This window comes from Schistocerca gregaria, chromosome 3 (assembly GCF_023897955.1).
Source record: "Schistocerca gregaria isolate iqSchGreg1 chromosome 3, iqSchGreg1.2, whole genome shotgun sequence".
Lineage (NCBI taxonomy): Eukaryota > Metazoa > Arthropoda > Insecta > Orthoptera > Acrididae > Schistocerca > Schistocerca gregaria.
Window position 1 is genome coordinate 912,141,951 of NC_064922.1, and position 15,553 is coordinate 912,157,503.

Here is a 15,553-nt window from a genome sequence, read left to right on the forward strand (position 1 = left end):
CAGCCTATGACTCGCGACTGGGGAAGACCTAGAACGACGAGGACACCTGCAATGGACGAGGCAATTCTTCGTGCAGTTGACGTTAACCCTAATGCCAGCGTCAGAGAAGTTACTGTTGTACAAGGTAACGTTGACCACGTCACTGTATGAAGAGTGCTACGGGAGAACCAGTTGTTTCCTTACCATGTACAGCGTGTGCAGGCACTATCAGCAGCTGATTGCCCTCCACGGGTACACTTCTGCGAATGGTTCATCCAACAATGTGCCAATCCTCATTTCAGTGCAAATGTTCTCTTTACGGATGAGGCCTCATTCCAACGTGATCAAATTATAAATTTTTACAATCAACTTGTGTGGGCTAAAGAGAATCCGCACGCAATTGTGCAATCACGTCATAAACACAGATTTTCTGTGAACGTTTGGGCATGCATTGTTGGTGATGTCTTGATTGGGCCCCGTGTTCTTCCACCTACGCTCAATGGAGCACGTTATCATGATTTCGTACGGGATACTCTACTTGTGATGCTAGAACATGTGCCTTTACATGTACGACACAACATGTAGTTCATGCACGATGGACCTCCTGCACATTTCAGTCAAGGTGTTCGTACGCTTCTCAACAACAGATTCGGTGACCGATGTATTGGTAGAGGCGGACCGATTCCATGGCCTCCACGCTCTCCTGGCCTCAACCCTCTTGACATTCATTTATGGGGGCATTTGAAAGCTCTTGTCTACACAACTCCAGTACCAAATGTAGAGACTCTTCGTGCTCGTATTGTGGATGGATGTGATACAATACGCCATTTTCCAGGGCTGCATCAGCGCATCGGGGATTCCATGCGACGGAGGGTGGATGCATGTATCCTCGCTAACGGAGGACATTTTGAACATTTCCTGTAACAAAGTGTTTGAAGTCACGCTGGTACGTTCGGCTGCTGTGTGTTTCCATTCAATGATTAATGTGATTTTAAGAGAAGTAATAAAATGAGCTCTAACATGGAAAGAAAGCATTTCCGGACACATGTCCACATAACATATTTTCTTTCTTTGCGTGTGAGGAATGTTTCTTGAAAGTTTAGCCGTACATTTTTGTAACACCCTGTATATATATTTGAAACTAAGGTATTACAACACAGTAGTCCTGCCAGAAGCTCTTTATGCTCAGAAACTACAGTGATTCATGGTCGCATTAATATCAGAGAGATTGAAAAGCAGGAAAGAAAAATTCTGAGTAAAATATATGGACCAGTGTTTCGGGAAGTAATTTGGATAAAGATGCCAACGAGAGATATTTACAAAGAAATAGAAACAATAACAGACCCCATTAGAAAGAGAAGGATGAAATTTTATGAACATATCATCAGGGTGAATAAAAGCAGGCTCACAAGACAAATCTTTGAGATAGTAAACAAGAGCAAAAACAAGACAAAGTGGATCACTGAAGCAGAAGAAGACGTTAAACTGGGGATCACTCGAGACAGCATAAACAATAGAGAACAGTTTAGAAACGTCATATAGAAAAACGCAGTTAAACAAGAACATACGGAGAACAGAACGGGAAAAAGATGGTCGGAAGAACACAAGAGAGAACATAGTGAACGTATGAAGAGAATTTGGGAAGAACGAAGAAAGAAGAAGAAATCATGACTACTCAAGTTCAATCGCTCTCTCAAAAGGGAATAATCGAAAATAATAATAATAATAATGATATATTACTCCTCCTCCGTTGTACTTTGCGCTTGCTCTGTTGTAGAGAAGATCTTTAATAGTCAATAAAACTCTTCTGTGTTTGAGGCCGCATTGTCATCTGTAAAATTCCAACGTTTCGGCGACTGTTGCAAGACGCCTTCCGCAAGGTGTATTGCTAATACACCCTGAGGCAGTGTGCGATTTGTGCTTTTACCAGTGGGAGGGGATGTCTTAGGGGGTTAGTATAATTATATATGTTACTAGCTTGGACCGTGGCGTTACCCATGGTTAAACAGTTATTTATAAATAGATGTTAATGCCGAAACTCACTATTCACGCTTATGCACTATCAGAAATGCACTATCAGAAAAGCCATCCCTTGTTATATCTTTAAAAGTACATTATAGGTAAAGCTTATTTACAAGATCATCTACATACAGGTATACGAGGAGAATTCAAAAAGGAAAGGCACATTTCTGAGAATCTGTACTTATGATAGAAAACTGAAACATGCGTTATTTTTCCACGTAACCCCCCATGACTTCAATGCAGTTTTCCCGACGTTTTACGAGTTTTTTTATTTCATCAGAAAATACGTTTATCGGTTGCATCTGTAACCAATTTTGCACCGCAGCAATGACGTCTTCATCACTTTCAAATCTTCTTTCCTGTAGTGCTTCCGTTAAGGGTCCAAACATGTGAAAATCGCTTGGTGCCAGGTCTGGACTGTATGACGGATGTTCCAGCACCTCGAATCTCAACTCCTTTTTTGCGTCGGCTGTCCGTTTGGCAGAATGTGGGCGAGCGTTATCTTGCTGCAGGATGACACCTCTTCATAGTTTTCCGCGACGTTTGGATTTGATTGCAGGTTTTAGTTTCGTACGCAACACATCACATCCACCATACAATACAGACCTGGCCTCGTTTACACTGGGGCGACGTCTTACAACATGGTGGCATGCTACGGAAATGTGGCGTGCGTCGTCTCATCATTTAGTTCTAAATGTTTTGAAATGCTTAACTACTACATAACACGTTTCTCAAAATTAATAAGCGGACATATTAACAGTATTAACAGTAAACTTTCAGTGTTCGGTTTCACAAATTTAAATTATATGTAAAGTTTTACTCCAGTGCGCGGGAAATAAACATCTGAGGTTGGGATGCATAAACTAAAACCAGAGGAGTGGATGGTCTGATGCAGAGAGGGGGGGTGGGGGAAATCCCCCCCATGCCCCCTGCAAATCGCACACTGCCCTGAGGAAGGCTCCTTGTAACAGTCGCCAAAACGTCTGAATTTTACAGATGACAATGCGGCCTCAAATCCAGAACAATTTTATTGACTGTGATAACGGCCGCGGAAGCCTACGTTTACAAGATCTTCGATGTCCGCTAAAGACGTATTCAGCATACGGCCGAATGTCCTCTGGGGATCGCCGGTGAACCACTTGCGGGGCGCCCTGTGGCCGCGTCAGCTCCTATCAAGGGACCGGTCCCGTCTGGCATCTCCCCCCCCCCCCCCCCTCCCCACTTACAACGCCACCCTTTATCTTGTCGCTGCTCGTGTCGTCTTTTGTTTTGCAGCCAGCCAACTTGTTAGAGCGAGAAGCAACATAAAACATTTAATAGGACGGACAATTAAGTCGGGTCGTGCTCGGACAGGGGAGCCGCGCGCCCGCTCCGTGATGGATGGCCGGCCGCGTGGACACCCCTGACTGACCAGAGTCATCGGTCCCGGTCACGTGACGCCGCCTGCCGTATTAGCGCTCCGCGGGGCGCCTGTTCCTGCCTCTGTGCCACTGACGGATTGTTAATAGCCTGTCGCGAGAAATGCAAACGAAATTTCTTAGCTTCCGAGAAGCCGGAGCGCTTTACTGCCAAATGGGCTGCACAGTTATCAAAAAGGAAACACAAGGGTAACCCAGGTGTAGAGAACACAGCTGCAAAATTGTGCCGGTCTTCTCTATTACATCACTTGAAACATAGGACTTAGGCAGGGCAGGATTCGGTGTGGACAGGGCCTTACTTGCTCGCTTTTTCTTAAAAAAAGAAAAAAAAATCGCGTACACTTTATTTGGAACCAATTGCAAATGAGGTTGACAATAAGGAACAATTATCTAATCTGACTGTTTAGACACAACGTCTAATACAAATTTCTTAAGCAAATTGCACTGACGGCTGAAGGCATTATTGACCAGAAAATCAAATTATTTGTCGGCTCAAGCCCCCAATAGTAATAACTCAAAAACAATTTGGCAGCTGTACGCTTGGGTAGTACATTCTTAAAAACACCTAATCTTCTCCAAGAGATACTAAAAATACTTTTTTTAAAAAAAAACACAATCATCAAAATTTCGCTGTTAAGAGACAATATCTGATTAAAAATTCTTTACACAGATTACAAAAATGGCCTTATTGACGACATTCAAACTATTTGTCCACGCCGGCAGGAGTGACCGAGCGGTTCTAGGCGCTACAGTCTGGAACCGTGTGACTGCTACGGTCGCAGGTTCGAATCCTGCCTCGGGCATGGATGCGTGTGACGTCCTTAGGTTACTGAGGTTTAAGTAGTTCTTAGTTCTAGGAGACTGGTGACCTCAGAAGTTAAGTTCCATAGCGCTCAGAGCCATTTTGAACTTGTCCGATGAAAGCCTCAATAGTAGTAACTCAAAATTAAAATATATATGTATTTTTTAAATCGTCACAATCTGGTCAAACCAAGACAGTGCTTCAAGGATTGGCCTGGGAAAGTCGCTCAACTTGGTAACCGACGTGATAGGCAACCAAGCATAGTATTTACTTAACCGGATGGCAACTCAAACTAGTGACAGTTTAAACGCACACCTGCGCTCTTGCAAAATCGACCTAACGTCTGGTAAGCAACACAACGATTGGAATAACCCAGGCAAGGCGGAACCTGCGGACAGCACTGAGTCTTCAGAATCTGGTGTTGAGAACATACAGAAGCAGAAGGAATCACTACGACCAAGGTAGTCCAAAAGAACAAAATATCCGAACCACAAACAAGGAGGCTGCCGAACTAAACACCTTACTGGACAGCAGCAGCAAGGTGAGGAAATGTGGACTGCCGTGAAAATACGCTAACCTCGAGGGCAGGTAACTGGGGCATTAGCGGCCAGTAGGCAGAAAAATACTGCTGGTTGAACTTCACCAATAATAACACGAGGAATTCAGTGATTCATAAGAAGAAGTGGAGGATGGCTAATTTGTTTTGCTGACTCCAAACACTCCACTCGTTGCTCTTCGTCTCAGCGACCCTACGAGCAGCAACATGCGAACAAACGGCGTGAACTCAGAATAGTCGAGGGTTCACTACTGGGTTAATGTTCACTCAGCTCAAACGTCCTGGGTCCGGTGGACAGCGAGGTTGTGGTCCTGGCAACTGCAGCTCCCCGATCTGGCAGTGCCTGCGTGCCGCCAGCGCTCCCAGCACGTTCTCGCGCTGCCAGACTTCACTGTTGGTCCTTCCCAACGCAACTGCTGACACACTCGACCCGGAAAAACCTTGACGCCCTTCCAAAGATAGTACCACAGTACTAGATATCGATAAACGGTGCTGCTGCCACTCACGGACAGATAATGCTAGCAAATGTAGTGACGTCAGTAAACACAAGAAGTAAACGAGACGCCACTATCCCTATTACACGATGCCAACCTACCAACGGCACAACGCGGGTCACAAAACGGCTCATTACTGTTATTACTCTATTACATTACTACACTCCTGGAAATGGAAAAAAGAACACATTGACACCGGTGTGTCAGACCCACCATACTTGCTCCGGACACTGCGAGAGGGCTGTACAAGCAATGATCACACGCACGGCACAGCGGACACACCAGGAACCGCGGTGTTGGCCGTCGAATGGCGCTAGCTGCGCAGCATTTGTGCACCGCCGCCGTCAGTGTCAGCCAGTTAGCCGTGGCATTCGGAGCTCCATCGCAGTCTTTAACACTGGTAGCATGCCGCGACAGCGTGGACGTGAACCGTATGTGCAGTTGACGGACTTTGAGCGAGGGCATGCGGGAGGCCGGGTGGACGTACCGCCGAATTGCTCAACACGTGGGGCGTGAGGTCTCCACAGTGCATCGATGTTGTCGCCAGTGGTCGGCGGAAGGTGCACGTGCCCGTCGACCTGGGACCGGACCGCAGCGACGCACGGATGCACGCCAAAACCGTAGGATCCTACGCAGTGCCGTAGGGGACCGCACCGCCACTTCCCAGCAAATTAGGGACACTGTTGCTCGTGGGGTATCGGCGAGGACCATTCGCAACCGTCTCCATGAAGATGGGCTACGGTCCCGCACACCGTTAGGCCGTCTTCCGCTCACGCCCCAACATCGTACAGCCCGCCTCCAGTGGTGTCGCAACAGGCGTGAATGGAGGGACGAATGGAGACGTGTCGTCTTCAGCGATGAGAGTCGCTTCTGCGTTGGTGCCAATGGTGGTCGTATGCGTGTTTGGCGCCGTGCAGGTGAGCGCCACAATCAGGACTGCATACGACCGAAGCACACAGGGCCAACACCCGGCATCATGGTGTGGGGAGCGATCTCCTACACTGGCTGTACACCTCTGGTGATCGTCGCGGGGACACTGAATAGTGCACGGTACATCCAAACCGTCATCGAATCCATCGTTCTACCATTCCTAGACCGGCAAGGGAACTTGCTGTTCCAACAGGACAATGCACGTCCGCATGTATCCCCTGCCACCAATCGTGCTCTAGAAGGTGTAAGACAACTACCCTGGCCAGCAAGATATCCGGATCGTCCCCCATTGAGCATGTTTGGGACTGGATGAAGCGTCGTCTCACGCGGTCTGCACGTCCAGCACGAACGCTGGTCCAACTGAGGCGCCAGGTGGAAATGGCATGGCAAGCCGTTCCACAGGACTACATCCAGCATCTCTACGATAGTCTCCATGGGAGAATAGCATGCTGCATTGCTGCGAAAGGTGGATATACACTGTACTAGTGCCGACATTGTGCATGCTCTGTTGCCTGTGTCTATGTGCCTGTGGTTCTGTCAGTGTGATCATGTGATGTATCTGACCCCAGGAATGTGTCAATAAAGTTTCTCCTTCCTGGGACAATGAATTCACGGTGTTCTTATTTCAATTTCCAGGAGTGTATTTTATTACTACCACTGCTAGTACTACTATTTCACATCATACAATAACTGCCAGTAAACACAATCCAAGACAAAAAAATATGATTACAGTTTCAGAAAAATTGGTTGATATGTTCAAGAAAACGAGCTTCACGAATTCAGCCGGTAAATAACGTTTGGTCCACTAACGGCACTTATGCGAGTAGTTTATTCGGCGTGGCATTAATTGACAGAGTAGTTGCTTGTCACCCTGAGAGATTGTCCAACTCGTCCGATAGATCACCAAAATCACGGTATGGTCGGAGAGCGCTGATCCAAATACCCTTAGTTGGAGAGAGATCCGGCGACTTTACTGCCTAAAGTTGTGCCTGGAATACACGAACACTAGGTATTGGACAATGTTGCCCATGTCGCCACCCTTTCCAGTATTTATGTCGACTGTATCATTCATAAGTGGCTGATTACACGATACGCCACATTATAAAAGAAAATTTCAATTTCATGACGTTACTGTTTGCTGATGTTCTGTTTATAACACGTAAAACTGAAGAAAACCTTCACATTACAGGCATAAGTTGTCTTAAATTCTCGCGAAATACGCAATTACAACATCGATACATAAAACAAAAGTAATGGCATTTCAAAGATTGGAATCAATAAGAGCAAAAGATGTAGAATTAGGTGGCGAAAGTCATGGGATACCGACATGCACGTGTACACATGACAGCAGTATTGCGTACACAACTTTTGAAAGGGTAGTGCATTGCCGGAGCTCTCATGTGAAAGGGTTCAAATTCAAATGGCTCTAAGCACTATGGGACTTAATATCTGAGGTCATCAGTCCCCTAGAACTTAGAACTACTTAAACCTAACTAACCTAATGACATCACACACATACATGCCCGAGGCAGGATTCGAACCTGCGACCGTAGCAGTCGCGCGGTTCCGGAGTGCGCGCCTTGAACGGCTAAACCACCGTGGCTGCCAGCTCTATATTAAAAACACTCGTAACTTAGAAATGATAAACGGTTCATAAGAATTGATACCATCATTAAACTAAACATCAAAAGACATGTCAACTGGGCAGGCTAAGTTGTAGTGTATATTTGTTAATTATTTGTCATAATCATGTATGCACAGGTTCCATATTTCAATTATTTATGTCTATACATTTATGTGTATAATATTGTGTTTGGTCTTAATGGAACTGTAAGAGAACCAGCTTTCATTTAACTCATGTGTCAATTTAGTAACTTCATTGTCATTCAAATGGCGGACCTTTTCTGGAGTTGTATTTTGTAGTGCAGTACAGTTTTCTTGGATGTTCAAAAATGGCTCTGAGCACTATGGTTCTTAACATCTGAGGTCATCAGTCCCCTAGACTAAGAACAACTTAAACCTAACTAACCTAAGGACATCACACACGTCCATGCCCGAGCTAGGATTCGAACCTGCGACCGTAGCGGTCGGTCGGTTCCAGACTGTAGCGCCTAGAACGGCTCGGCCACAGCGGACGGCTCACGTGAAAGGGTTTCCGACGTAGTTATGGTCACACGACGGGAATTAGCAGACTTTGAACTTGTGGCGATCTATCTAGACGCTTGGAACACTCCATTTCGGAAATTGTAAGGGAATTCAATATTCCGAGACCCACACTGTCAAGAGTGTGCCGAGAATACCACAGTTCACGCATTACCTCTCACCACGGGCAACGCTGTGGCCGACGACCTTCACTCAACGACCGAGAGCAGCGGCGATTGCGTCTAGTTGGCAGTGCAAACACACAATCAACACCTGATGAAATAACCACAGAAATCAATGTGGGAAGTACGAGGAACGTATCCGCTAGGCCAGTGCGGCGATATTTGGTGTTAATGGGCTCTGGTAGCAGATTACCGAGGCGAGTGCCTTTGCTAACAGCATGATGTCGTCTGCAACGCCTCTCCTGTGCTCGTAGCCATAGCGGTTGGATCCTAGACGACTGCAAAATCGTGCCCTGAGCAGACGAGTTGGTAAGAGCTGCTGATGGCGTTCGAGTGTGGCGGAGACCCCACGAAACCGTGGACCCAAGTTGTCAACATGTCACTGTGCAAGCTGGTGGTGGCCCCATAATAGTGTCGGCTGTGTTTACAGGGAAGGAACAAACAGTGACTGAAAATGGTTTTGCTCGGGCACTCTGAGACCATTTGCAGCCATTCACGGACTTCATGTTCCCAAACAAAGAGGGAATATTTATGGATGACAATATCTCATGTCACCATGCCACAATTGTTTGAAGGACAAACGTTTGAAGAATATTCCGGACGATTCGAGTGAATGATTCCGCCTCTCAGATGGCCAGACTACAATTCCATAGAACATTCATGGAACATAATCTAGGCGTCAGGTTGTGCAAAACATCCTGCATCGTCAACACTTTCGCAATTATGAACGGCTGTAGAAGAAGTAGGACGGCTCAGTATGTCTGCAGTGGACTTCCAACAACTTTTTCAGTCCGTGCCACGTCGCGTTTCAGCATAACCCGGAGAAAGGAGGTCCGATCTCAATGTAGAACAAGCAAGACTTTTTAAATATCTAAGCTGCAATACTGAACTTCCCATATTTGGTGATGTAGAGCTGAAATGGACCAGATTCGACACGTTTTTGTGGAACCTTACAACGAACATTAAAACATAATGTTGAAACAGATCTGTTGGAGGTTTGCTATTTGCATTTCTGGAATTTGTACATACTTTGTATGCCTCAAATACTAAGCGACAATTTTGAATTGCTTATTATTCGCACGTATCTTTGGTCAGAGTAGCTGCGTCGCTGGAAGATGTTCGTGTTTCGTCATCGCTGCTGGAAGGAGGAGCGCTGGAGTTCCAGCGTTAGTGGAGTAGTGAGAGAGACACCGAGCAGAGGAGTCGTGGCAATGTAGACGTAAAGTTAAGTGCATCTGTATTTAAGTAAAGTGTTTGAATATTATGAAACAGAGGAGAACGATTCGATTAGTTATTTAGAATGAAACGAGATGTAATGAGATTAGAAAAGCATATGGAGAGGAATGAAGGTAAAATTTATGTATTTAGTTGCATTTCAGTCGCACGTAGTTTGGGGCCATTGTTGAATGAGACATCCGTGGCAGGGAACTTCAGATTTTACAATAAGGACAGAGTTACTTTCACTGTGTGGTATTTTTCATGTTCACTAATTATTTGTTTAACATTTGTGAGAGCAAGTGTTTCATATCAATGTTGCCCTTTATCAATGTTAATGAGTGTTGTAACATGAATTTCATGAAAGTAATAATATATTAGATAATATAAAAACAGTCTGTTAAAAAAATATTTCACCTAAGAGCATTGTCCACATCCTCGATCCAAGTCATTTTTATTTAAAGAGTGTCTCACTCAACCATGTGTATAAAATAGTTTAATTGTTGTCTGGAACATTGCAGTAAGATCTCAGCAACTGTAGTTAGAAAGGTGAAGCTGGCGCGCAGTGAGCAGCCAACACCACGTTTCCAAGCAATTATTTTTCGTGGTAAGATATTTTCGTTTCAGCAACAGTTTTCCACGAAAATTATTAATTCACAGGGCCATTTCATGAACGGCATTATTAGGCAGGTACAGGGACAACTTTTTTAATTATAGAGATGAATAGTAAAGTTAATGATTTAATCAGTTTTCACATTTTAGGACGATTATAAAACAGGGCGAAATTCATGTTGCACTCCCAAAGGCAGGTATATATATGGTTTCTCTCACAACTGAAAATGCACAATGTCATCCCAAGGTATACAACAGCTAAGTTACAGTAGACCATCCAAGCCACTAGGAGTTCAAAACCAAACGAAAATAATTTTTAAAGGAAACTTTTAATGTACAGAAAGAAACTTTGGTAAAAATTTACAAGGTAATAACCTGCTATATGGCAGCGAATGTTGTATCGTAACATCAGCTCAATTACGGCAAACCTTGTTATCACAGATGAAGTTCCTCCAACTTTTTGCGGGATATTCAATACTGGACTAAAAAAAAAAGGAAGAAGACACCAATATTAGACAAGTTCTAAATGTAGGGCCCATAACGACTCTAATTGAAAAGTACAGACTGAAATGGAAAGAGCATATCCAGCGCTCAGTATGTGTAAAGATAGGAAACTGAAGCTGCAGTGCTATATAAATCAACAGGAAAGAGAAACAATAGACGACTCTTAAGGAAGTTGTAGATTAGGCCAAAAGAACTGTTGCTTGATAATGGTGTTGTGATGGTCGTGATGGTGTTGGTGGTGGTGGTGGTGGTGGTGCTGGCCGAGGTGGTGGTGGTATAGGACCTTAATATCACACTACATTTAATGCAGTGTGCCAGATACCGAGTGTGCAATATATAAGTTCCTGACTGAAAGATGAATTCAGTTACAAGTCTGAAAAGTGTTTTGAAAAAAGTTAAAACAGTAGTTTTGCCATTTCTACTGGCCACCACCGACGACAACTTAAGGAAAGACACTTTAAGACACGAGATAGGGTTTGGCAAGAACGAACACAATCTACAGAAACACTCTCCGTGTGTGGACGAGCATTATCTCGTTTGAAATGTAATCTCAGGGTGGCTCGCCATGGAGGCCTACGGAAGTTGGTGCCTTGCCGTTGTCCGGGGCGTCTGCAGACACGTCCTCGGCCTGGAATATCATTGGCAGGAGTAGAGCTGTCTTCAGTGTTTAGTCCCGCTTGGAACTGAGTCACGATGACCGAAGACTTGTCTGAAGATGCCCCATAGGGTGGTGGGATACCAACAAGACTGTCGCCGGCCATAAAGCCTGACAACCAGTAGTGGTCTGGGAAACCATTTCATTTCGTAGCAGGATGCCTTTGGTCGTCATCCGTGGCAGGCTTCCACCACAGTGGTACGTCAACGATAGTCTATGCCCCGTTTTGTTGTCCTTCATGGCCAGCCTTCCTCGATTTATACTTCAGCAATATAACGCCCACTCGCACACGGTTTCTGCAACTTGTCTGCGTGCTTTCCACACCTTTGCTTGGCCAGCAAGGTCGCCGAATTTCTCCCCCAATTAAGTACGTTTAACGTTACAACTCGGGAGCTCCAATCAGCTCGGGATTTTCAAATCTAACGCTTCAATTTCACAGAATTTGACATGATATTCCACAGCAGGACAATCAACAGCTCTGTCAATCAGTGCCAAGCCGAACAACTGCTTCCATAAGGATCGGAGATGAACCGACGCGTTACTCACTGGCTTAATTTGTGAAGCCCTTTCTCTTGAATAATTCGCTCAGTTTTTTCTGTAACTGGTAACACTTCGGGATATAAAGACCAATAAGAGGCTTCAGCTGGGTATGGCATATCTGAAGAAACTTCAGCCTCCTTTACATCCTGGACTGACCCCATTTATTTATTTAGAGTATGGCATTGACAGAGTAAAATTGCACAATACTACTAATTAATGTAATAAACGAATTACAAATATATTATTAAATGATTGATTGCAAGCTACAAAATGCGAAAGGTTAGGGAAACAGCCACTGAAGCTATTACAAGTCCACATCTAAGCTGGTCACCCACTGAACAGCAGGTGGAGTAGCATTCAAGATATCCCTCCATTCTCCTTCAAACCTACTCGTAGGGCATTCGAAGATCAGGTGAGGGATTGTTTGCTCTTCTGCACCACAGTCGCATCGTGGGTCATCAGTGAGTTTCCATATGTGGAGAATGGCCTTATACCTGCCGTCGTTAGTCCTCATACGATTAAGTCTGCACCACGTTCTTCTGGGCATTTGCATTCCTTCCACCAGTACCGAAGGATCAAAATCAGTGATGAGAGGATGTTGGTTATTCAGCGACCAGTATTGCCTAAATTCCCTTGCTATGTCGTACCTTCCTGGGAATTTGAGGACTTCGTTTTCCCATATAGTTTTCCTGGATTTGAGGCGGGTAGTTGGTAGATGGACCAATATTTTTCAGATAGGTATATCTTCAGAGACAGAGGGGTCATTAATTTTCTTCCATTCTCGGATAGCAGCTTGTTGCCTTCTGAGGGAGGGAAGAGCTATACTGCACAGGGCATGAAGCCAGTTAAGCGGAGTTGATTGCAGAGTTCCTGAGACAGCCCTCATGGTGGTATTAAGCTGTACATCTATTTTCTTCGTGTGTGTGCTATTGTACTAGACTGGGGTGCATTATTCTGCCACCGAGTAAACAAGAGATTGTGCTGCGGTGCGTAGGGTGTTAGCTTGAGCTCCCCAGGAGGTTCCAGTCAGCTTTCTTAATATGTTATTTCGATTTTTTATCTTTTGACTTGTTATTTCTAGGTGTTTTTTATAGGTTAGTGAGCGGTCAAGAGTGATTCCTAGATATTTTGGATGGCTGTTGTGCGTCAATCGCTCATTGCAGAATGTTACTTGTAACTCTCGTCTTGCCTCAGTTTTATTAGGATTTGGGTGGAGCCTCCATTTCGTATAATACTGGTTAAGAAGTTGAAGGTCCGTTGACAGAGTAGCTTCCCCCTCTTCTATTGCCTTGTTCTGAGTAGCTATTGCAATGTCATCTGCATAGCAGAATTTTGCCGATTTAGTTGCTGGCATGTCACTCGTGTATAGGTTGAAGAGAAGGAGAGCCAACACTGATCCTTGTGGCAGCCCATTGTTTATTGAGTAGGATTTACTCGTAGATTGACCTACGTTCACTCTGACGTAGCGATTTTTCAACATGTTTTCCAGAAGCTTAGTTGTCTAGCGCCAAGGGATCGTTTTTTTCAGCTCGAGTATGAGTCCATCGAGCCAGATGGTATCATAGGCGGCCGAGAGGTCAACAAAAGCCACACAGGTTCCGTGACGACAGAACGGCAAATAGTGTACACAGTAGGCGACCGAACTAGAATGAATTTCTCTCAGGGTCAAGGAAATCTACAGAAGAAATTGAAAAAGCAAAAAGGTAAGAGATAATGGAACTTGTGTCCATATCTTACAACTAAATGTTGAGGGCTTAAGCCGAGACAAATGCGAACAATTGAGTAGGACAGCTAAAGATTCAGTCCGTATCAGCGCTGGACGTAGAGTTACACGATATTTGCGTGATGTCTCCTGGGCTGACTCATTTTTTTGTTCGGCGTGCTTTCTTCTTCCCTGCTCCACCAACAATAATTTTGTATATTAAAACACTAAAAACGTCGTGGTAATAAAGATGTAAGGATAAAGAGCATATTCCTACTAGAAGCGGTGACGGTACTAAGGGCTCTGCTTATGCGGAACACCTTGTGCAAACGGCTCATGCGCCGAGCCCTCCAGTTAATATAGAGTTACTTCGTGCCGAGGTTAAGGGCTTAAAACTGGATGTTTTGGAAGAAATGCACATCTTTAAGCATCTGCAACATGCTAAAGACAATATCCTTAAGGACCAACTCATACTAAGGAACAGAAAATTTTTTGAAGGTTTCGCACCTTTAATTTGTTTTTCATACTTGTACATACTTGTAAATCTGATGATCTGGGGATTGGCGAGCGCGGTTGGTCAAGCTGTTCATCTTCTTTCATTTTATCCACATTTACCTTTTATGATGAAGGAGATTTTAGCCCGTTGAACATCTCACGTTTTATCCCTATATCTTCATTACCACGACGTCTTTAGATTACGTCGTTTCAGCCCCCCCCCCCCCTCCCCCACCGCCACCAGGCTAACAACTGGCTTTACGTATAGTTTTTAAGAGTTCCTCCTGTTGTCATAGGTAGCTTCATATATGTTTCTTTCCTAGCATAAGCAACCGTGTGCGGTAATTTTTAGGTTCCATCTCCTATTAACTTGTCACTTATTCTATCCATCCCGTTTTTTGATATACGTTGATCCACGGTTGGGGATATATGGGCTATTTAGCCCCGACCCATGTATAAACTTTCTCGCATTCATATGCGCATGCGCATTCAAGTAACTTCCCTTGTGTTGCGCATGTGCGTAGGTAGCGGGTCGGGCTTGTAAGTGAGCGACCGTTTGTAGCTGCAGTTTATAGCGGGTCATGGCCCAGCTATCATAGGCCGGTGTGAGGTGGAGCGTACACTATTAAGTTAAGTAGTGGTTTTGGCTTTGTACATATGTACTGTTTGTGTTTTCCTTTTTCGTTTATAATTGTATAGGTATGGTGTTCTTTTAATCATTGAGAAAGGTCTTCTTAGGCACTGCTGGGTTTTATTGTTGTCCAGAAGAAAGGTGTAGTTATCTACGCCGAAACCTGGGTTAACACTAGGTACTTTTTCCGCAAGTCGAGGCGGGTTTTTAGTTTTTTAATATACAAAATTATTGTTGGTGGAGTAGGGAAGAAGAAAGCACGCCGAACAAAAAATGAGTCAGCCCAGGAGACATCACGCAAATATTGTGTAACCCTACGTCCAGCGTTGATATGGGCTCATTCTTTAGCTGTCCTATTCAATTGTTCGCATTTGTCTCGGCTTAAGCCTTCAACATTTAGTTGTAAGATAAGGACACAAGTTCCGTTATCTATTACCTTTTTGCTTTTTCAATTTCTTCTGTAGATTTTCTTGACCCTGAGAGAAATTCATTCTAGTTCGGTCGCCTACTGTGTAGACTGTTTGCCGTTCCGTCGTCACGGAACCTGTGTGGCTTTTGTGGACCTTTCGGCCGCCTATGATACCATCTAGCTCCACGGACTCATACTCAAGCTGAAAAAAGCGATCCCTTGCCTCAAGACAACTAAGCTTCTGGAAAACATTTTGAAAAATCGC